This window comes from Astatotilapia calliptera, chromosome 16, assembly GCF_900246225.1.
Source record: "Astatotilapia calliptera chromosome 16, fAstCal1.2, whole genome shotgun sequence".
NCBI lineage: Eukaryota > Metazoa > Chordata > Actinopteri > Cichliformes > Cichlidae > Astatotilapia > Astatotilapia calliptera.
This window is the reverse complement of record NC_039317.1, coordinates 5,577,670-5,603,084: the sequence shown is the minus strand read 5'-3', so window position 1 is coordinate 5,603,084 and position 25,415 is coordinate 5,577,670. Positions and strand designations below refer to the sequence as shown.

The 25,415-nt window shown below is 40.8% G+C and overlaps 1 protein-coding gene across 1 annotated transcript in view; it reads left to right on the top strand.

The window, feature by feature from the left end:
• enox1 (ecto-NOX disulfide-thiol exchanger 1) overlaps positions 1 to 25,415 on the top strand; it is a 180,929-nt gene that overhangs the window by 17,397 nt on the left and 138,117 nt on the right. The window contains exon 2 of the mRNA XM_026145384.1: positions 20,341 to 20,373. The gene's annotated coding sequence lies outside the window, so the exon portion shown is untranslated. The remainder of the gene's footprint in view (positions 1 to 20,340; positions 20,374 to 25,415) is intronic.

The window sequence follows — 25,415 nt, the reverse complement described above, 5'->3', positions numbered from 1 at the left end:
GCCCGCACTAGGGTCTTTAGGGGCCTGCTTGCCCATTTAGCCTGTTTGGTATTTCTGGTGGGTATCTGAAATGCTAGAACTATCATGCGTAGTAACAAATTATGCCATTCTTTGAATATATAATATCAGACCTGAAAGATGTGAGATTTCTGGATCCAGGGTAGTCTTCCTGAGACCAAAGACAACCTTGTTTTGAACTCATGTGGATATTGTGAAAAACATTCAGTAATACCGCAGTCACTCCAACTGATGCCAGAAACAAACAAATTGGTGTTAAAATTGTTTTTTGTGATTTGCTAATTTGCCAGCTCTTTGATGGGTGTGGCTTTGGAAGTAGAGGACAACATCTGCTTATTGGAAGGTTGGCGGTTTGATCCCCGGCTGCTCCAGTCTGCATGCCAAAGTATCCTTGATCAATATACTAAACCCTGATATATTCAATGGAGTGTGAATGTTAGATAGAAAGCACTTAGCCACAGAAAAAGTGGTTGTGTGAATTAGTGAATAAGACATGTTGTATAATTTGCTTTGAGTGCTCAGGTAGAGTAGAAAAGCGCTATATAGGAACCATCCCATTTTAGTTTACCATCTGTAAATTAAAAATCAAGCCATTACTTTGACAGAACTGTGAAGTGACTCAAAGGTGTTTCCTACAAATATCAAAAATTATGTGCTGTCATTTCCTTAATAGATAATATCAGACATGAAAGATGTGAGATGCTTGGCTCCAGGGTAGTCTTAGTCTTGACCACTAATTTGTAAAATTATGAATACTGACCTGATCTTCAGCCAGGCAGAAAATTGGTTGACCACCTCTGGGCAGCAGGTACATTCTCTAACAAACTATATTTGGCAAAACAAATTTAGAACAGATAAAAATGTGGCAAGAACCAGAGGTTCCCACAAGTGCGCTTAAACTGTGTTCCTATATGTATGACACACCACACCCTGTAGCTGCATCAGTTTGACAGCCACAGGACAGTCGGAGGCAGTGAGGGATGAGCTTTTATTACAGAGTGGACTCCTCCGGACAAAGAAGACGGATCATGACACCATCCAGCAGTGGGAACAATAGAGGGAACAAGCTGCCCGCAGCCTGCCAAACCTCCTGATACACCGACAGCAGCGTACACCCTCTGTCTTTCTGCTTTCTGCTCTGTCCTGATGATCACATTGCGGCTGCCCTGATTTCTGCCGGTTGTAATGTTCACTCTGCTGAGTCAGTGCCAGCCTTAAGTAGAGCCGCAGCAACTGAGACCAAGCAGTGTGACATTTTATTTGCCTGACTAATGTTCAAACCAGTTTCTTTACTCTTCTAAATTTCTGCTTGAAAAACAACTGCCTAAGGATGTAGATATTTTCAACGTTGTGTAAAATATTTGAACCTCTTGTTGGGTAGGGTTGAGTATTGAAAACCTGCTTCAGCTTAATAAGAACGAACTTTAAAGAAAGGTGTTATGCCTTATTTTGCTCTAAGCCCTTCTCCCAACTCCTGTGATCTATCTGGTTCTTAAATCTAAAGCAGAATCAGAGCAGAGGAAACCTAAACAGATCTGGGTAAACGAAACAGCTTAAATCATGCTGCAGGTTTCCAAAAACACTGAATACTTACAGGAAACATTTGTTTCAACGTTGAGTTGTAAGTATAGGTATAAATAATAATAACATTATTTTTTCCTCAGGGACAAAGTGCTGCACACTTTGGATAAAACCACAGACACACATTCAAACATATGGTCTTACGTTCATTCCAGCAAAGACACATTCAATATGAACTATGGCCAAAAGTTATTGGAGAAAGATTAAGGAAACACTAACCTATAAAATGGGTTTTCAGCAGCTCTTTAAAACAAACCACAGACTCATCTGACCTGATAGGCTGAGAAACATTGTTCCAAAGTTTGTGAGCAACAACCTCATAAGCGTTGTCACGTCTGCATAAGAGGGTGGAACACTTAAAAGACCCTGATTAGATGATGATGATCTTCTCAGTAGCTTTGATATACATGCAGGTGCTTGGCCATGTAGTGCTTCATGAGTCAATAATAAAATTTTAAATAAATTCTGAATTTCGTGGCTAGTTTTTGTTAGCAGCCTAGCTGCTGCATTCTGGCCCAGCTGATGAGAGGCCAGTAAAGACTGGCAAATGCCAGAAAAAATGAAAGTGAGTACTAGAAGTTCCAAATCATTGGATGACAGTAAAGGTTTGATTTTTGCACTATTTCTTAGAAACAGGACTGAATGAGATTTGAGATGTGAGATCAAAATTAAAATGCTGGTCCAAGATAAACTACAAAGCTTCTCAGCAGATGATTTGATAAAGCTCACAAGGGGGCTGATGTAATGACTGATCTCCTTAGAGAAGCTGTGTGGGCCAAACACAACCTTCAGTTTTGTTTCCATGAAATCAGCCTCACATACAGAACTGAATAGTCATTTTGCTAACTGCATTAGGGATCTTGAGCTAATGGATACTTACTGTCTCATCCAATCGCTCGACAGATTCGTCTTCACCCATTAGGTGTGTGAGGCTGAATTCATGGAAGCCCAAAAGCTAAATGCAATGGTGAAATACAATCCTAGTATAACAAGTAGGTGCATGACGTTTGTCATTAGTGTAATGCACCATGAAAAATGCTTGTCAGTCAGGCAACTTGAGTGCACAGAATATCTGCACAACCAGTAGCAAGTATGGACTTAAAAATAGACTCCACAATAGTTATAAATGGCAACAAGCTTCTAATTTCTCAAAAGATAAAAGAAAGCCATTTTATTTTAAAATCTTTGGATTAGATGTTGAATTCAAATCCTGAATTACAATCTGCTTTCAGAAAACATCCATCAGCTGACAAAATCTGTGAATATTCAGGTTAAAAGCTTGAGGCTGAATTAGCAGTTTTTTGCAGTGCAGCTCCAATTACTGGTGACTGAGAGCATCTCTGACTGCTAATCTGTGATTTACATTGTGCTACTTCCTCATTAAAAGCTTATTAAAAATCAGTCAAAGCCAAATAAATGATTATAGTGTGATATCTCTGTCAAAAAAAACATGATGCAGAGCTTTTAGCCCCATGCACAGTGCCTGTTTACTCTGTTTCTGTACTGAAACAGAGACAGTTTAAATCACTGCACATCAGGCCCTGTGAATAATGATGTGTTCACTGAATGAAGTATCTGTTGATCATGAAGCCGTCACTTACTGCTATACATACGGGGGTGCATTAAAACCCGAGGAGTAAAAAGTCCATTAATATCTCAACTTAACTGAGAAACGGGGAATAAATCTGCTAAGTGATCTGTGATTTAGACCTCTGTTGTGAAAGCTGTTTTCAGATTTTTTTCTTTAACCAGCTTATCGTGGTTGTACTCTGTGAGACAGTCAAGGACAGAGACTTAAATTCATTTCAAAAACCTGGTTACTGGCAGCACAAAAATGCAGGCAAGAAGCTGCACAAGCAAAGAGCTTCCACACAACCACGCTGATCACTCTCCGTGTGAACGCGTGCTTGCATGAATGCCTCTGCTGTGCTCCGACGATGAATGTGTGTGTGTGTTTGCTTTGCAGAGTGCAGCATGTGACAGTAATGGCTGCTGAGAGCATCTTCTGCTCTGATGGTTTCACTGATAAATGCTCTTGGACAGCCTCCTGTCCCCTACAGCCACATCTCACACCACACTACAGCTCCCAAAATTCATCGGTCTCCTAGCTCACCTGGTGATTAGAGGTTTGGGTTTTTCTCTGGTGCAGTAGACAAAAAGCACAGAGGTGACCTGGAGACCATTTTTCCTCCAGTCCATTATTCTGGAACCTTAGACAGTGATCTTTCCATCCTACTGTCATTGCTGTTATTGCCTGACAGACTTTTAAGATAAGATAAGATAAGATAAGATAGAACTTTATTAATCCCTCGGGTGGGTTCCTCTGGGAAATTCGACTTCCAAAAAGCACAGCAACGACCGAAGTTACAGTTACAGAATTGTTATGTATATATATATATATATATATATATATATATACACACACACACACACACACACACACACACACACACACACACACACACACATATATAAATACAGAGACAAATATAAATAAAATATACAAAGGGGATAAATAGAATAAATAGGAATAAAAAATAAAAATACAAGTGAATTGCACATTTCAAGTATTGAGTCTATTGCACTGTTGACTATTTACAAAAAGTATTGCACAAGGTATTGTACAGTGAGGTGAAGAGGCACTACAGCTTAGTTGTTCCCTCCTTTGTCCTCCTGTTTCCTGTTTCCCCTCCCTCTCCCCTCCAGAGAGGAGTTAAACAGTCTGATGGCGTGTGGGACAAAGGAGTTTTTAAGTCTGTTAGTTCTTGTCTTTGGGAGAAGCAACCTGTCACTGAACAGACTCTTCTGATTGTTTATGGCCGTGTGCAGAGGATGCCCAGCATTGTTCATAATGTCCATCAGTTTCTTTAATGTCCTTTTCTCTGCCACTGTCACCAGAGTGTCCAGCTTCATGCCGACCACAGAGCTAGCCTTCCTGATCAGTTTCTCCAGCCTGGATGAGTCCTTCTTTGCTGTGCTGCTCCCCCAGCACACCACAGCATAGAAAAGGACTCCAGCAACCACCGACTGGCAAAACATCCTCAGGAGCTTCCTGCAGATGTTAAAAGATCTCAGCCTCCTGAGGAAGTACAGTCGGCTTTGGGCTTTTTTATACAGGTGCTCTGTGTTGCATGACCAGTCCAGTTTATTGTCCACCCACAGCCCGAGGTACTTGTACTTGTTGACCACCTCCACCTCCTCCCCCTCTATCTGAACCGGCAGTGGACCTTCTCTGGACCTCCCGAAGTCCACAACCAGTTCCTTAGTCTTTGAAGTGTTGAGTTGCAGGTGGTTTGTGTGACTCCATGCGACAAAGTTCCTCACCAGACTTCTGTACTCCTCTTCCTGATCATCCCAGATACACCCCATGATGGCCGTGTCATCTGCAAACTTCTGAATATGGCATAATTCAGAGTTGTAGCAGAAGTCAGAGGTGTACAGGGTGAAGAGAAGAGGGGACAGCACAGTTCCCTGTGGTGCTCCTGTGCTGCTGACCACTGTGTCCGATGTGATGTCCTTCAGCCTGACGTACTGTGGTCTGTCGGTGAGGTAGTCGGAGATCCAAGCGACCAGGCAGGGGTCCACCTCCTGTTCAGTTTTTCCTGAAGCATACAGGGCCGGATGGTATTAAAGGCACTGGAAAAGTCAAGAAACAGTATCCTGACCGTGCCTTTTCCCCCATCCAGGTGTGAGTGGGCTCTGTGTAGGAGGTACAGGATGGCATCCTCCACTCCGACACCTGCCTTGTATGCAAACTGTAGTGGGTCCTGGGCATGTTGTACCTGTGGTCGGAGGAAGTTGAGGAAGAGCCGCTCTAGAGTCTTCATAAGATGTGACGTCAGTGCCACCGGTCGGATGTCATTCAGCTCATTGGGCCGGTTCTTTTTGGGGACCGGGACGATGCAGGATGTCTTCCATAGGGCGGGCACTCTCCCCAGTCGCAGACTGAGGTTGAAGACTCGTTGTAGCGGCGCCCCAAGTTCAGCAGCACACGCCTTAAGCATCCTAGGACACACCTTGTCTGGGCCTGCTGCCTTTCTGGGGCGAAGCTTCCTCAGTTGCCTCCTGACCTGATCCACTGTGACACTGGGAGATGTTTGGGAGGAGGGGAGGGGGGGAGATGTCTTGCTGCTGAGAGAGGGATTCGAGGAGGGGGGTGTCATGGTGTCAGGAAGGGGGGGAAGCGAGGGAGGCAGGAGAGTGGGGAGAGGACTCTGTAGTGAAGGTGAGGGTGAGGGTGGGGGGGTTGTGGGCTGGTCAAACCTGTTGAAGAAGTTGTTGAGTTCGTTTGTCTTCTCCACAGTCCCCCCCACTGTGCTTTTCTTGGTGTTGTGGCCTGTGATGGTTTTCACACCATTCCAGACCTCCCTCATATTGTTCCTCTCCAACTTCTGCTCCACCTTCCTCCTGTAGGTGTCCTTTGCTTCCCTCAGGCAGCGTTTCACCTCCCGCTGTGCTGCTTTCATCTCCTCCTTCACTTTTTGAGGCTGAAATGAATACTGATAAACATATGGTTCAACCTAAACCATTTTCTTCAGCTGGTAGCATCTCCACTCTCTTTATTTGTGTAAATAAACTGCAGCATGTATTGTTTTGGGATGCACTTCTTTAGTGCATTCATGTCACTTCCTGAGAGCCTTGTTAGTGATACATCACTATGGTAATTTAACCATGAAAAAATTTACATGTAAAATTTAAAAATATGGTACACATTTAAAGTGAAAACCCTAACTTATTTAATTTGGTAGATCTCAATTTTTTTGGTCACCATCCAGCATGTCTTTTGAACTCCTGAAACCCAGAAATGATGAAACAGAAAATATGGCAGTAGAACAATATGAAATAATACAGAGGAATACCTAACAGGTTTATCTGTAAAGGTAGAGAAACAGAACACAAAGCTACATTGAGGTGAAGATCACACTTGGTTTATAGAAATGAATGAAACTCATTTGTCACGATTTTACACTCATTCATGGAGTTTTATAATGCCAGCCATCCGCACATTGACACAGTTCAGAGGCAATATGTGCATGCCAACCAATTTCCTAATAAGTGGCACTTGACAACTTTTAAGTGTTGGCGATTACAGATAGGTTTTTGCTCCACATGTTAATGTGTTTGTGTCCTTGTTGCTCATGGAAACTTCCTGGCTCAACAGATGATGGAAAAGTCACATTGGTATGAATTTGTTTAATCTTTCCCCCTGAGCTGGAGTCATATGTCTAGTCCTTGTCCCACCACAAAACTAATGCAGCATGTCCTGAAAAATGCAGCTTTTTGTTTAATGACTTGAGGTTTTTTCCACAGTTAAATTTATTTTTTTCTACGTCTGCTTATTAAATAGTTTCGAGGACTGTTGAAATCTGGTTACTTTCTTTACCTTGGAAAGTAGTCTGCACTGAGACAATTCTAAGCCCAGAATAACCCCTGAAACCTGGTTCTGCATCTTCCTGTTTGTCCCATTGCTCTGCACATTAAATATGCATTTTTACATTTGAACTGTACAGCACAGGAAGTCGGGCCATGTTACTGAGACGTCAGAGTTCATCTCTCAACCTTTCTAGCTTGGGAGGAAAGTAGCTGCAGGGGATAGAATCAGAGAACAGAGGTTAAATAGAGCACATCTTTTCTTCTCTTGTGTTTCTGGCCTCTATTCTCTCTTAGCCTTCTGTCCGTGGTATGTAGAGCATGGCTAAGTCATTCACTGACAAGCTCCATCTAATGCAGGTTACTCCAGTGGTACCATTTACTATATTCATTTAATGGGAGATAGTCAAAAGATCCTCTTCTGACTTGGGATGTGTGACAGTGCTGCTTTATAAACCAATTTAAGTGACAGTTTTGTATCATTCAGGCATAAATGTTAAATATATGCTCACTGCATTAGTTGTCGTACGCACAAACTGTGATGTCTTAACAGCTCTATAAGCATTTATACTGGTGCTGGATTTGCTGGAGTCTTCTCCGGAAAAATAGGTGCCGCCACTCAGAGAGAAACCTTCCCCATCAGTGACGGTATAGGAGTAGAAAGTCCAAACGGAAAGCAAAGCAGGTGCCGTTTTCTCCAGCTGCTGTAGCTTTAATTTTGCTTGGCGTAAACTTTGCATTGCTTGCACCCCATGTGTACACTAGCATCTTTATGTTATACTACTGTTACACTGGCCTGTTGTATTTTATGTATGTAAGGTATGATATGAGAGACCAATGTACATGCTGTACACCTGAGTATCAGTACACTGGCAACCGAGAGGGTTTTGGTTTCCTACGGCAAATATATGCAGCATAGCCAAGATACAGCTACCTGGCTAACCGCTCTCTTAGCTAATGCTGTAGAACACAGGTGTCGAACTCCAGGCCTCGAGGGCCGGTGTCCTGCAGGTTTTAGATGTGTCCTTGATCCAACACAGCTGATTCAAATGGCTAAATGACCTCCTCGGCATGTCTTGAAGTTCTCCAGAAGCCTGGTAATGAACTAATCATTTGATTCAGGTGTGTTGACCCAGGGTGAGATCTAAACCCTGCAGGACACCGGCTCTCGAGGCCTGGAGTGCGACACCCCTGCTCTAGAATATGAATCCATTGTGCTGTTACATGATTTATTAATGTCTAAAATCAACACTAAAATGAAAATACAGTGCTGTAAACAGAGTGAAAAAAGATGTGAAAAAACTTGTCAAGATCTAGAAAAACATATGACGTTGAATATATATTTCACCCCCGTATAAGCCTAGTATTCAACTTGAAATAGCATGAGATTTTACTAAGAAAGCAAAGATTAATTTCACCGCGCGTTTTATACTTTGAGTTCTTGCCCATCAGCTGCATGGTTTCAGTTTTTGCTAACTAAATGCTGCTAGGTTCTTTAAATGTTTCTGAATCCATTGCTGTTGACAACCTAACTTGATAGCTTGTGAGATTGTGGGGCATTTGTTCATTTAGTGAGGGACCTATGAACAACACAGTCCTGTAACACAGAAGCTCATCAGTGAAGGTCTGTTTTATTAGATGTTATGAATCAAATAAAAAATCTGGCTTTGCAGGCACCAAAGTAAAGTCAGAGAAGAGGGAGAAAGATGGACACCTAGGGAGAGAAAACTGGAGAGATTTTTTTTTACACGTGAAAGCACACTCACCTCATCCCGCAAATCTTTGAGTTATCAGGTTGCTTAGCAACAACAGAGAACCAGCTTGTAGTGTAAGCATGTGCCACCTCACTAACTTTCCTAATTGCTCAGATCAACTGATTAAACAACGACGGGTAGACACCACAACAGAGTCCAAAGGAAAGTAAGATTTGAAAGGTTCATTTCTTTAACAAAACCAGACTCGGTTCTTAACTTGGTAAGTGTCTGTGTCCCTAATGGCTTCTTCTCAAGATGTTATATTTTATTTTATAGCTAATTGTAGAGACAAACTGGAAATGTGGGGAGAGAGACTGAGGAAGAATTAGCCTACATTATCATCCAGATGGGTGTGAAACTGAGGTGTGCCAAGGTAGCAGAGACGAATGCAACAGAGATGAGGAGCAACTTTGGAGTTTGCATAATTTGCATTGTCGTCGTTTTCTGCCCCTGTAGACAAAAGCACCACTACTGGACATATATCACACTCCACACAACTCAGGTTGGCATCAATAAAAGCTTTTAAAGCAGCCCCTCACAAAAACATCCCCAAACCATTAACCTTACTTTTTGTTGTGAGGGCTCAAAGTGTGATTTCGGGGAAAGAATACTTTTTCCTGAGCTAACCGAGTTGGACCAAGAGTGTTCCTCTATGCATCAGCTGTAGCTGAGAGTCTGTTGATGAAATCACAATCATCTCCGATCTTCAGTCGTTCCCACAAAAGTTTCTGTAACATGTTGAATATTTTAAACTGACACCAGCTGATGTCACCTGGTTGTGGTTTTATTTCCAGAAAGGGCCTTCTTGATTTTCCACTTACATCAGAACTTCCAGTTGTTGCACTATTGTTCAGCAGTTAACTATGTTACCGTTTTGTTGTACAGTCACAAACTGTTTTCAAAAGCATAGAAGCATGCAACCAGGTCAGACAACTGCCAGTCTTCAACCTTCCGTCTCTCAGAATGTGCCTGTGTGAGAAATGTGCAACTACTTGTCACAGGTGCTGTAATTGCATCATGTGCTCTCACTCTTGCACGCTGTATCCAGGCAGCTCTCTCACCTAAAACATATTTCCAGTAGTGTGACTGCATTTAAAGTACCTGTTCCCTGCTGTTTGCACTACACGTGAGAAAGGACAACCATGGAAAATATCCTAACTTGACTTCCCCAGACAGGTACACGGTTTATATTCCTTTGTAAACCATCCTAGTGGACAATGTGTGTGCAGACTGGTAAAACTAAATATATAGAATTTTGGACTTTGTTAGGTATTTTGAGATAAGATGCTTCATCCCAAACCTTTTGTGATCATTGTTTTACACTTTGTAGCCATATTAAAGAAGGCGTCCTTTGATCGTTACACAGAAACTTTGAAATGACAGTATGTAACTGCTTACAAAATTATATATTTGCATAAGACAGCATGTCATATATAACAGCAATGTGTAGCTTTTTAGATAGAGGTCTAAATGTTTTGCACAAAGCAGTTTAGTTCACGGAGTACTTCTCTGTTACCACACATCACCGAACAAACACTTTAAACCACTCAGCTCTCTTTAGTCCAGCAGAAAATGTAGGCCTCCTTGAAAATTTTAACGGTTACAAGGGTATTTTCCTTGGAAAAATCTGGGTTAGTACTGTGTTGAAAAATCTTTTCCATGCTCATTGATTGCGTCACAGTATTATCAGGAAATGACACATAATGACCCATGTTTCCACCTTTTTTGTCAGCAGGTGTTACCTAGTGTTACCATGGAAACACAAGTTTCTACATAAAGTTAGCAGGGGTTGGGTGGATAATTTTTCAGACTTTTTAAGTCACTCTTTATTTCTATGAAACTGTTGAACTTTCCAGTTCATTGGTTAAACTACAGGTACATTTAACATCCTTCTTTTAAGGACATGTATCTATGTATCTATGGATTGAACCATATTTAAATGTTTTGGGTGATCCATCTGAGAGAGAAGCATCATAGCAGCCCCATGAACTTCAAACTGACAAGTTTCATTTTCAGACTGTAGCTAATACAGATCTGTTTTCAGGGTCTCCTCAGGATGTTAAGTTAGATCCAAGGACGCAAGCACAGCCAGAAGAGAGTTTGGCTGCTGTAATTTAAGCAGTCAAATGCTTTCAAGATCAGTCAGTCATTTTCAACACATTTTTAGGTCTTATTATATTCATTCCAACAAAAAAGAAGGGAAAAAAAATGAGCTGAGAGTTTTCTGATGGGAAGCCCATAAAAAGGGCATTGGAAACATTTTGTTAAAGGAGGTTTTGACTAAATGCACCAGCACTGCTTTTTATGAATTCAAACAAGAAAAAAATACAATGTAACTTTATGTATCTGGATTTAGACTAGAATAAATTAAGATCTCTCTTGATTATCTTTTATGTTTGCTGTGTAATGTGTCATTGTGCAATGTTTCATTGCCATGGTTTTGTCACTTGCATGTATTGTTTTTACAAGTCACAAAGTTATCTCACATGATAAGCAGGGCAGAAGATGCACGATGGAGAGGAGAGTAACATAACTTCACACGTGGAAAGTAGCTCACGGTTGTGGTTATGGTCAGGTTAATGCTGGAGGATGTTATGTAATTTAAAGAGAGCAAGCAAAAAATTGTTCATGTGCATGTTTGCATGCAGCACTGCCCTCCTCCTGTCGAGGTGTTGCCTCAACATAAATATGTATTTCCTGCCCCCATTGTCGCCTTGAAGAAAAATGTAAATTTAACATTCATCTCACTGCTTCCTCCTTATTTTAAGGATCGTGTGTGTGTGTGTGTGTGTGTGTGTGTGTGTGTGTGTGTGTGTGTGCGTGTGTGTGTGTGTGTGTGTGTGAGAGAAATCTTTAACCAGCCACAAAGCCTGCAGGGCCACCAAGGATAGAAGCACATTTTCACTCGCACTTCCTCTTATCTTCCTTTCTAATTTTCTCACACTTTTGCAATGCAGATGCTAAAACACACACACGCGCGCGCACACACACACACACACACACACACACACACACACACACACAGCATGGCAGGGTTATTTTTCCATGCAAAGATTGTAATGCATGCAGAGCAGTACAGTGATATTCTGAAGAAGGGGTGGGGGGTTTAAATTTTAATGAGTTATCCAGGAGGAGGCCGTTATTTCATTGGAAACACTTGGGTGCACAGGGCAAAATCTATAATCCTCTTTATTGGAAGGAGTCTTCATGAACGTCCTATGGGACCGCTGCCTGTGTACGTCTCCATGTTGTGTATGTGTGTGTGTGTGTGTTGGTGAGGGGGTTGTGATGGAGCTGCCGTGAAATCTCTTTGTTCTCATTCAGGAATATTTCCATTTGAGCACACAGGGATAATCAGCTGTGTCTCACGGAGAGTAATAACTGCATGGTGGCTTATTTCAGAATTCAATTTGAAATGAACATCAAAAGGTGATATTTTTCTTTACTTGTCTATATGATTAATGCATGTGGGCATGCAGGAGGGTGCTGTAATTGGTCGTGTTTAAAGTCGGTTTTCGGCAGCAAACATGAGGCGCAGAAACACATTCTCACACTAGCGACGAGTTATAATTTAACACGATTTATGAAGAGACACAGTGCAGAACAAAATGTGCTGTGTCTTTTAGGCATTTTTAAGTGTTTGTTTTCTTGTCTGTTATCAATACCATCTGATCATCCCAAAATCACTTTTGCAGCGGTACAGTCAGCCCACAGCCAGTGTCATAAAACTGAGTCCTGTAACAGATGGTTGGGCCCCCACAGAGCCCTAATTGCAAAATCATGGTGTACAACCAATTCCCTTAATTGTGTCCCTATTTCCTTCACTTGTCTCTTCTCCTTGCATCTGAGTTCTGTCCACTGAAGACTTGAGTTAAATTAGATATCCTTACCAAAAGGTTGATTTGTTTTGTTGAATCAGCCTTACCTGGATGACTGAGCATGCATCAAGATAGATATCCTTGCCTTTTATCTGATCTTCACTGCTGATGACAGGCACACAGCTGTATCAACGATCAGTCTGAATTTAGAGGTCCGAGGTGTTCTGTAGAAGTGATTTAGTATCCTCTGCAGCCTCACATGTGACTCAGTGGTAAAATGTGTTTATTGCTGAAAGATAACAGACTCCATCTCTTCCCATTATTCATGACACAGATTAAAGCAGATGGCCATAGTAAATGATAAATGGACTGCCTTTATTCAGCACCTTAATAGCCTTGTTGTCCATTCACATCACTTTATTGTTTTTTTTTCTACACTTGACCAAAAGCTACTGGTGCCAAAACAAAACACGTCGATATTTTTGCTGCAAAATCAGATATGTATTTTCCATAACTGTCAAACTGCTGTGATGTTCCCAATCACTGTGAGACATAGTGCCCCAAGTGTTCACAGCATTATAGATGTCAACATCTCTTCTTCTTTTTATAGCCTCCACACAGATGTATCTATTTATATTACACCTAAGCCAACAGGAATCAATTGCACTGCAGGGTTGCAAATGAGAAGATGAAGACCGATGCAACAACTCATATAGCTTTTTGTGCAGCTCAGTGTGTAATCATGTGAATGTGTCTTTTCTATAGGCTTGGGTTTTTTTTGTTGTTGTTTTTTTTGTATTTGTGGGATCCTAAAACCCCACAATAACATGGAGCCCCCATACTGGTTGGGTCTGATGGCTTTGTAGAGATCTACAATTTTAAACACTGTTTGAGATTTAAGGATAATAACTGGATTTTAGGTTGGGTAAGGGTCAGGCAGGTTAGGCATTCACGTTTCACAGACAGTGCTGGGTGCCCACAAAAACTCTAAAAAAACCCAAAGTAAGTGCTGTGCACTCATGTTTGTTTCTTGTCCTAGAGCTCTGTGTTTGAGCAGCCAGGTGGATTAACCTAAAGGATTCATGCACACTGAAGGAGAGATATGTTTTTAGTCTTCTTTTAGAAGAAAGTACAGACTTTAACTGGCCATCAGATGATTTTTACATTTGTAGATGATGTTTCCTTTTGAGAATATTTGGGCATCAAGCTTTACAGTAAAATACCATGCAGAGATGTATTGTAGGAAAAATTGATGAATATACTCCAGTCAGCTGCATCCCATTCCAATCCATTGTCATCACTGGTACTTAAATTTACTGTACTCGAGGGAAAGAGCATAATGTGTAGTGAGTTGTCTAAGATGTCAGTCCTAAATTTCCCATAGGCTTCAATGAGGTTGAGATCTGGAAACTGTAAAAGCTCGTAGTATATAAATGACGTCAGATACATCAGGCAATTTTGTGAGACCTCCTGAATCATAGGAAAGTGGTGACCACTCAGAGCATGTTTGTATTGATTTGCAGTGACCCTTCCTTCTGAAGGGAAGAACCCAAACAACAGGCACAATAATGCCTTACACATCAGAGCCACCAGATCCTTTTATTCTATAGGTCACTGCTTTGACTAGCAGTGTGGGGTCTTTGACTTTTTTTTCTTTTCTTTCTTTTTTCTACTTTGTCTAATGGGCTCTGTCATAGTCTGACCCTTGTAACAATCAATGCGTCATGCTATATTCACATTGAAATCTCCATCAGTTTCTCGCATTGCCATAACCGGTCAGTCACTAGAGACCGCAAGTTTCCCAAACTGTTATTTCAAGCCATTTCCATATTATTTGGAACCAGCCATCCAGCCACTGTGTCAGCAGTAAAGTGAGAGTAGCAGGGCATTTGAATTGCCACTTACAAAGCAAACCAGCCTCTCTTTGCACATCACATCAAATCACACACTGTGCCTGTCCTCATACTTGAGGAAAATCCAGCCATTTTCCACTGGTGCCCACAACATAAACGGGGCCCCTCCGTTTCTCTTAAATACAAGTTTTTTTTGGAATACTTTGTATTCAGCCTGCAGTTTCATTTAGTCATTAAAGAGAAAGATATGAGCCTATAGACATATATCATAACTTCTTATAGCCAGCTTCCAGTCTGCAACATACACGCTCACAGATGTCAACGAATCCCCCTCTCCTCTTTTCTCCTCTCGCTGTGTTTGATTATGAAGAGTGATAAAAAAATGTGTTTTCTTCTTGTCTTTTGCCTGCTGTCACTGTTTAAAATGACAGATTAGATGAGCTGTAGCTAATTAACATGCAGTTGTAGCTACTAAATGAAAAGTTTGATCATGCTCCATGCAGCTGACATCTGTTTAGAGTAAAAAGATGCAACATTTACATGTGCATGAAGTGAGAAAGAGGTCGGAGTTTTGTATTATATATTCTATATTCGTGACGCATTCTGCCTCCATGTTGGGAGTAGCTTATTGTAAGTACTTCCTGTAATGAAGTTACCACTGTTATGAAGAAAAATACAAACAGGGAATTGCAACTGAGAGGCTCAAGCGAGTGATCCTTCCATGTGGCAGAGTGCGGTCAAAACATTCAGCTGGTGCATCAGAAAAATAAAGAATCAAACAATGATGTGAAATACTTTGTCAGTCACATACCTTACGTACCCTGGACTCATTCCACCGCCCCTGTGTAAACACCAAGGGAGAAGATGGTGTTGTTGTCATGCTTATTTTCTTTTCTTTTCTTTTGTTTTTTTGTGGTGATATTTCAGGATTTTGTCAAAGTTTCCAAACCCACTGGAGAAACATGTAGGTGGACATGGACTTTGTGGGGCTCCAATGGTTTAATAAAGGCTCAATTAAAGAAATTAAAACCACGTTGAGCCTCCACACGAGCCTGGAAAGACTGCCGTCTGGCTGCTTTTCCTCGCTCTCTCCATAGGCAGGTGAAATTCTCATGAACTCTCCAAAAGCAACATCCTGAGGAGCACTGTGCAGATTATTTAGCCTAACTGCTCCCTTTTCCTCCTCTTCTCTCTGGTGTCATTAACAGTGATTTATACGAGGGCTTGCCGGAACACGGATTGTGCCAATAGGTGGGATGCGGGAACATCGCCCCATCCTCCACTACAGAGCGCTCCCCGCTCACCCTGCTGCTCACCACGCCTGTTTGATTGATCAAGGCAAAGCAAAGGGGCCATAAAGCAGAAGCTCACACAAAACACACAAATGGTTGCTGTGCTTTGTTTCAGGAGAGAACAGCCAGTGCGACTACGGTGGTGTGTGATGAATAGAGAGGTCGGTCGGCAGAGACCTGGAGGTTTGCTTTAGAGGGAAGACCGGCACTTACTTGGATTTCTCATTTGGCTGAATGAATTCATTCCTACCAGATAAACATGTCTGATTTCACATTTTGCTGGTCTTTCTGCACTACTGAGAAGGGAAGTGTATTATAATTATGAATGAGGTTCAGTATTTGAAGTTGGCTAAATGCTTCGAATGTCTGCTGCAGTTCAAATTCAGTAATTGCCAAAGTTTTGGACTGCTAGACTGGCCCGATTTAAATCTTCTGCTGCTGCTAACCATTTTATAAATGAACCAGACTGCACTCAAGTTTGAAAATAGAATAAGTGGATGAGAGTTAGATAGTATAATATGTTTCACTGCCTGTTGTGATGCATGGACAATTTTAAAGTTCAGGGTTTTGTTTTGTTTTTTTGGTTCTTTCATAATATAAGTACATTTTGTTCTTTTAATCCTTTAATGAGGACCTATTGTGCTTTCTCTGTTGTCTCATGTACACTGACCCAATGGTCAGTGTACATGAGACTTAAAAGGTGGATGCTCCTGTAAAACGTGGCCAAATGAAATAACGTTTAAATGATGAGATCAGTGGGCGTGTAAGCACTAACTCTGATCATGGTCAGTGAGAAATACACTGCATTTATTCAGCACCTTAATAGCCTTGATGTCCATTCCCACCGCTGGATTGTTTTTTTCTACACTTGACCAAAAGCTACCGGTGCCAAAACAAAACACGTCAATATTTTGCTGCAAGATCAGATATGTATTTTCCATAACTGTCAAACTGCTGTGATGTTCCCAATCACTGTGAGACATAGTACCGCAAAATGTTCACAGCATTATAGATGTCAACATCTCTTCTTCTTTTTATAGCCTCCACACAGATGTATCTATTTATATTACACCTAAGCCAACAGGAATCAATTGCACTGCAGGGTTGCAAATGAGAAGATGAAGACCGATGCAACAACTCATATAGGTCTTTGTGCAGCTCAGTGTGTAATCATGTGAATGTGTCTTTTCTATAGGCTTTGGTTTTTCTTTTTTTTCTTTTGTATTTGTGGGATCCTGAAACCCCACAAACACATGGAGCCTCCATACTGGTTGAGTCCGATGGTTTTGTAGAGATCTACAACTTTAAACGCTGTTTGAGATTTAAGGATAATAACTGGATTTTAGGTTGGGTAAGGGTCAGGCAGGTTAGGCATTCACATGTCACAGTTAGCACTGGGTGCCCACAAAAACTCAAAAAACAAAGTAAATGCTGAGCTTTACAGTAACATACCATGCAGAGATGTGGTGTAGAAAACCGTAGAATACATGAGACACAAAAGGTGGATGCTCCCGTAAAACGTGGCCAACTGAAACAAGGTTCAAATGATGAGATCAGTGGGTGTGTAAGCACTAACTCTGGGTGCAGTGCTCAGGCTGTAAGAGATTTATTCTACTCTGTAGTCTGTGTGATGCCAAAGAAATTGGTAACGGAACTAATGTGCTCCACTAAGGCCCAGTTTTGGATAAATAACTACTAATTTAAACTATGAAAAGATACCCTGAAAAAGAAAGTCCAAGAATAAGTATATGGAGTTAGAAGATGAGCAGAAAAGGTCCCCCTTTAAAAGAATAGTTTTTAAAATGTTAGTACATCTTCACACAGGGGTGTCAAACACAAAAAACTTCAGTCTCATCCATGGGACAGCTTTGGAAAGTTGGAAGAAGGGCTTAAACCTTCATCTGCAGAACAGCTGCAATCAAAACCAAAGCATTCCTGCAACACCATTATGCTATTGTAAATATGAACCTGACACATTTCTGTATCACTGTGTCTACATTTAGGCATTAAAACTATATATTGCAACATTGCACTAAATCCATTTTAAAATGCTGTATAGCTGAAGTCGCTGTTAATCCTATAATTACAAAACTAAATAAATAATTCTTACATTTTGACATTTTACTGCTTCTAAAATATAGTTTGAGGAACATGAATACCCCCCCCCCCCCCCCCCCCACCCCGAATTTCTAATACATCCCTCATATGATCCACATGCATCACCCTCCTTTTCGTACATGCAGTGAGAATGCTTGGTGAGGAGATGATGTTGTTAATTGATATGCAGATTTATTCGTTATTTGCATATCAGTCAGTTTGGTGGTGCTGAGGTGATGAGGGAGTGAAAACAATGAGATAAATAAAACATCGGGGACCGGCAGTAAAGAAATAAAAGTATTAAAGCTTTAGTGAGAAACAAGAGCAAAGACAGAGCGAGAGGGGGGAAAGGTTAACAGCACACCTGCTGTTCAGGGGTGTTACCAGTAATTTAGCTAAGGTAAGTGATGTCATTTCCACACCTTTATTTTCTGCGTTCCAGTTTCAGTTCAGTTGAGCTTTGTTTTCACTGCTTGTAATAATTGGAGGGTAAAAGAACTGAAAGAAAAAATATATATATTGAAAATAATTTAATAGTTTTCACTTTAAACTGGTCACTGTGAAACAGAACCATAATGATTGTGTCTGTATGTGGACAGGAGCTGCTGGAAGATGGACTGGTTCATTCCAGTCTAGACTGCTTTGGCGTGGGAGTGTCTTTGCCATATGGCCTGCTCTGGCACTCACGCGCTGTACTCTTCACTTGGCTGAACATTAAACAGCGATCGCTCACTTTCTGTTTACAGACTGTGCTACAACCATCACCCAGCAACACATTTAATGCTTTATTGTCTTTAAAAACAACGTACCTACACTTTTCCCATTCAGCTAGTAACAGAACATCTCAGCACTTTACATCATGTCATATTTCTTTTTACATTTTAGATGATACCTAACTGATAGTTGTTTGTTTGTTTGTTTGATCGTAGCTTTGCATGATTACACTGCTAAAGAGATGATAAATAACCAGCTACATACTGAAGCAGTAAACATGGAGCTGAAGCAAGAGGATGTATTCAGCATTTCAAGGGAGTGGAGCCTTTTATACATATTACAATTGAAAGCAGTGAGAGAGAAAGTGTAAAGATAAAATCTGCTCTTAGCTGCTATCATAGGCCCATCTTAATAGCCTTATGCCTGCAAATGTTGTTCTTTTTTTTTAAAGAAATGTTTTTCTGCTAAAACTGACTTTAAAATATTGTTTCTTTGTTTTAATCTACCAACTGTAGATGTGTGACAATGACAGTTGTTTTTTTGGCATATGGGATGATGTTGTTGTCACTGTTACAATAATGCAAGTTTAATTAGCTTTATTGTCACAGTAACAGGATGATGCTGCACCTGGTTGTCAGGTTTAGTGGAAAGCACCCTTGTCTTTGATATTGAAGGAATGTGATGGCAACAGCGTTGCTAATGAAGATTTAACTGCAACTCCTGGTGTTTCTTTTTGCACTGAATTAAATCACAACAAAACAATAAATCAAATGGCCAGTGCTTAGCATTGGTGGAGAAGTTGGGACTGATGAGGGAATCTGATCTAGTTACCTCAGCTGCCTGGACCCTGCTGATATAAATGAGCAAGTAGGTCTCCCAGACAAATTTCCAAACTTGAAGCCAGAGGATCTTAAAAAAGTATCTGGGAAAAACGCTGGCCTTCCAAAAGCTGAAGGAATGGCTGAAAATCTCTTAAAAATAATAATTCACCTGAAAAAGACACACCTCACTTATCCACACAGTGGCAGCGAAAACATAGTGGCTTTCATTGAATGATAATAATTAGTAGTATAAGTATTTTTACTGGTACTTCTTTCATCTCTGCATCAATATGAGGAGCTTTTATTCTTCTTTAGTAAAGTGAGTCTTTGGGGAATACCTTTGGATAGTTTAGACAGCTGAAGTTAGACGTCAGTTTAAAATTACAGTATTAAACTGTGATTTTACACATCCTTTGTCTTTTACACTGAATAATGACTCTGTATAATTTAGCAGCAGGCAGTGTGGTTTCCCCATCGTCAGTTAGTACACTTTACAAGCCTGTTACACTTTATGATAAAAATAAATCCTGTTTGATGTCATTCATTGCTCTTTGTTACTGGCCAATTCCTTTTTGTTAGTGAGATGATTTAGCTGAAGTGACCTTTTGTCTGCGGGCTGCACAATCTGTCATCAAGATCCGATCAGCTTTGCGCTGTTTCTTTCGACACAGTTTTCCTGCTTTTGTTTCTCTGTGGGCTTCTAAAGCTTAGCCTTTCTTTAGAAAGGTCAGCAAAGCCCAGCTGGTGCTCGGCGTATGCGTGTGTATGTGCACAGAACTCTTGCGCCTTCGTGCAGTAAATTGTGCAGCGGTTTTATTAGCTGCTCACCTCTGCGAGTCTTGAATCCATCATACACACACATTAACATTCAGACAGGCACTGCCTTGCTTCGGGGGATTGTTGAGATGATGTCATGGCTGAAACCTGACGAGATCTCAGCACATTTAATTCATTAGGACAGTGGTAAAACCTAAACACAGGACCAATAAAACTAATGAGGAATTCTGTCTTTGTCTCCACAGGGGCCATCAGACGTGAGCAGCTGCAGCACAACAGTGAGTCAGAAGTTTATCTTTCCTGTCTTTTCGTCTTGGTTTTGCAGGTGTATGATGAATAGACCCTGTCCAATCACTTTGACATGCCATATTTTCTTTCTTTCTGTTTGTTTCCACAAACAAATGGCTAAAGAGTTGATGCAGAACCAGCCTGATTTTTCGCCACGTCAAGCTGTGTTGATAATGTGTTTTGGAAAACTGTCCCTCAGGTGGTGATCCAGACAAATCTCTGCAGCTGCTCTTTGTTACTGTGCAGCTAAGGTCACTTTCACATTTTACGTGCCTTAGATTATTCTCAAGTTTAGTTTGGTTTAAATTACAAAAAAACAACTGCTTTATCACATATTAGGATGCACAGTTTGTTGTGCATGCATGCTGATTTATTGTTGATGGAATCCACTGCAGTCATCTTGTAAATCTGCATAACGTCACTGTGAACTACAACACAGGTCTCTTGTTCTTACTGCCATTAATGGACAAGGCAAGAAGGTGCGCTAAACATTCCTCAGAGAGTTATAAATGGTCCACATTGACATGCTCGTCCATGATGTGAATCTCCCATTCCAAAGATGCTCTATTGGATTGAGATCTGTTGACTGTGGAGGCCATTCAAGTGCAGGGATAATCTGAGCTTTGTGGCACATTGACAGACGATAGGTAGACCGTGGTCATATAGGGATGGACATGGTCAGCAATAATACTCGTACACTGTGGTGTTTAAACAATGCTCAGTTAGTATTGAGGGTACTAAAGTGTACCAAGAAAATACCCACACCATTACATCAGCAGCAGCAGCCTGCATGGATCCATGCTTTGATCGTGTTTACCACAAATTCTGACCTGAATGTTGCAACAGAAATCAGGATTCATCAGACCAGGCAAGATTTTTTCTGATCTTCTGATATCTCAGCTTACAGGAGTGGCACCTGGGGTGATCTTCTACTGCTGTAGCCCATCTGGTTCTGCGTGTGTTGCTTGTTCAGAGATGCTCTTGTGCATACTTCGACACCATTAGAGGTGTTGTGTGGGAAAATCCCAGTAGATCAGCAGGTTCTAAAATACTCAGATGAGTACTGGAAATGAAACAGCTGACTTTAAATGTGGGCTGGCACTCGAATCACTTTTCTTCCCCTTTTTGATTCTTGGTTTAAGCCTCAGCATATCCTCATGCCTAAATGTATTAAATTGCTTTCATGTGATTGGCTGATCTGAGATCTGCGATAATGAGTATTTGAAGATGACCTTAGTAGTGTAAATGAAAGCTTCCTCACTTTTTGGTTCTCTGTAGTCTGGATTTGAATGCCTAGTAGTTTAATTTTCAAGTCTATGAGATTTGTGGCATGAGGCAACTCTTTTCCTTATTTTGTATTGAATTTGGATCCCTGGACACAGACAACTTTTTATGAGCAGGATTGTGTTCGGTTAACAAAAAACAACAGTGCAGGACGACAGAAGCTAAGATAATAACTGTTTTTATTTGATGCCCTTTAATGAATTGCTGAAATATCGGTATAGTGTTTAGCTTAATTTAGTTAGTCCCTGGATTTGCTGTGACTGAAGTGTAAGATAAGACTCCAGATAACCTTTGTTGGTCATTTTGCCCTGTGTGCTGAAGAATGCCTCTACTTTCTGAGTATTTCATGAGTATCTGATCAGTGCAGCACTGGTCACAGTTGTTTTCTATTTTTATTGATTAACTTAGCTAACTTCTTAGTCAATATTGCAGTAAAATTCAAAGTCCTGTCCTTTTCTGGACGCAAAGTGGAATTTTTCAGCACAGATTGTAAATGGTATGAATTTAAACTGTCAGCCTTAGTTTCAGTTACAATATTTCTTTCTGAATTCATATGTAGTAAGTTATTGAAATGTTTCTTGCTCCCCTAAAACATCAGGAGCATTCTAGAGTCAACGGTCACATTACTTTCTATGTGGTAATCTTGTGAGGAGTGAACCTTCTGAATCAAAACCCTGCTTACACTGATCAGTTTGAATTCTTGATGCCAAATTTAACTGGGAATGGTTGACTGTTAAAATGAACATCTACTGATAAATGGTTATCATGAATCCTGATCTTTTTATATCCAATCAAGCCTGGATTTAAAAAACAAAAACCACACAAAGCAAGATGCAAGATGAGCTTTCTGAATTGTAGAACCTCTGATCTGCTTTTATTTTGCCTAAACTACAGTTTACATATCCAACTAAATACCAAATCACATTATATAATTCAAATTGAGATAATTGTCCGAAAGGACAGACGGGACTGGAGCACACACTGCTTACAACCTTTCAATGTGCGTCACTACAACTGTGTCTTCATCAGAGCCGCGCAGTGGAAAAGATACAACATAACATATAGTCAGACATTTGTCATTGGATAACTGAACAGGATTTCAGACAATTTATGAATGAATGAATCTAAGGTGGGATTTGGCTTGATACGTATGTTTACAGTTGCCAGAACACCAACATCCTGCAAGACTTTCAGAGGGACACAGCCCTTTAAAGTTTGAAATGTATAAACTACATCTTGTGATTCTTGGGCTCAGAAAACTCAATTAAAAATTCTACTAAAAGGGACCAAAAGCACAAGCATGGTGTAGAGGTCAAATTTAGTCACTTCAATTATCCAAAGTGTTACCGTACATAAGGTGCACGGGATTATAAGGCACATAAAGCAAAACAGACAGTCAGATAAGTCAAACTTTACTCAACTCATTCTTCTTGCTTCCTCCACTTCTGTACCATTGATTCATTAACGATGAATTCTCTTGCAGCTGCTCCTAGTCCCATGTTGTTGCAGTAATTAATACTAACCTCGACTAACCTCGTATTGTGGATGAAGTTTGGTTTGTTTACAGCATCCTGCGTTGTGATTGCGTTTGTCCCTAACCATCGGGAACCCTCCCATTAACGAGTAGAAAAAAGTTAGCATTCATCTTCCAACTTCACTGTGTTTATGTTATGCTAACATAGCTGTGTCGCTAGCGATCGCGTAGCAAATCATTATATACCAGCTAGCCCAACTTCAGTAACCCTACAAAAGTCACTGCTGTTTAGTTTTCTGTCTTCATTGATGTTGGAAGTGATAGCAAAGCTGTACGTTTTAATTTTTTCAGAAACCTCTCAGTCAGAACATGCTATATCATGTTTAGGTGGAAACTAGCGAGCTAACTTCCTGCTAACTTCTAATTCTGTTAAATTTAATAAATTCTATTTTCATGGATGCCTGGACGTTAAACTTGTTACACCTGGAAGAGCAGCAACACTGATCATTTTATTAAAGATGAAAGAATTTAGACAGTTTTTAACTCTCAGTGATGCTGCTGTGTTCGTTTGACTTTGGGACCTGAAGTGGACGGAGTTTAGGACCCAGATTAATCAGTGAGGCTCCTGACTACAGTAGCCATAATGCTCTGACAATCCATCAAGCAGTGCAGCTTTGTAGCTTTCCAAAGACGTACTAAAACATTTTTTGACAGATTTCTGAGCGCCATGTGTCACAAAAAATCAGTTCGAGGTCAGTAAGCACAACCAGAATTCATGCATAAGGCGCACTGTTGATTTTTGAGAAAATTAAAGGATGTAAGTGTGTCACGGCCGGGCGGATCACACACAGTAATTCGGCGCGCCCGTGTGGCGTGCTGGCTAGACCCAAGCGCGGCGAAGGCTAGCGGTGGGTTTGGAGCAGACACGCAGTTATTCTAGTAATGACCAGAGCACGAAGCGTGGCTTCGGAACGGTCGTTACAGACAGAGAGCGAGCGGAGCCGGGAAGAGAAAAAGGATTGAAAGGGATTGTAACTCACAGTTGCTGAATCAGGCGGAGACTGACGTCGGCAGAGTTTCGGAGCTCCTGACACGAAGATACTGCTGTCTGAGCGGCGAACAGGTGGGTGGCGTCTCTCTTTTAACCCCGGCCCCGTGATCAGCTGATCACAGCCGATCACCGGCTGACAAAGTGCGCCTTATAGTGCGGAAAATATGGTAGCTACATCTACATGTGTTAACACACCTGTTAATCATTGCAGCCATGTCCCTAATTATAACCCTTAACAAAACCAAACAGATAAGCTTTAAAACATTAAAAATGACGCACTCTATCAGATCAGATCATCATCATATCAAAGCATCAGGTGAGCCATCTAACACATGATAGTTGTAAACAGAAAACAATATAGACTTCAACTTAATATCACAGGACTGAAAATACAGACAGTACAAGTATAAGGATGCGAGAAGGGCAACAAATGAGAGGAAAACTCACAAAATCAGTTTTCCCTTCATCCGAAAGAGCTCCAATGTGTCTAGCTTGTGGATCCATCTATCTATGGAGCTAATGACATCAACAGCACCTCTGAGACTTTCCCCCCTGTTACAGAAAGGAAAGATTAGAAATTAAAAATAAGTTAAAGTTGGTAAAAATAAATAAATAAATAGAGTCTGAAACAAACTGCCTAGATGCAGACAGTTTGGCTTTTGATTTTTGCGACCAACAAGTATTTCTACGCTCTGCTCTCTGGAGGTTTCCATGGTAGCAGCTGTCCTGATGCGCTGTAATGATGACCTGAGGAGGAGTGAAATGGCTGGTTTTTCCTCTGCTTTCTTGCTCTCTCTTTCTCTCTCTGCTGTACTCAGTGTGTAGTTCTTAATGAGAATGTTTCACTACAGCAGATGGAGAAGATGGAGATGTGCTGAATTTTAGGATCATGTGATTTTTTTAAACTTTCATTGTGCACACAGTCTTTTACCCACCGACCCAAGCAGGAGCTTGTAGTAATCTTATCGTAAACACTGGAAATCTGTCTGGAATATGTGGCATTGATATGATTCATATCATTAGCTTCATCTGCTTTAGAAGGATTCCCCATCAGCTCAAAAGTCAAATGTAGATTTAGCTGACGCCATGGGAGGACACATGCAGACTGTGCATGTTTTTTGTCTCTTTTTGGCAATACTTGATAGATATGAATGCATAAAAATCACACTCCATCATATAGTGTGTGAAACAAACAGCAAATTCTTCACGGAATTAAAACAGCT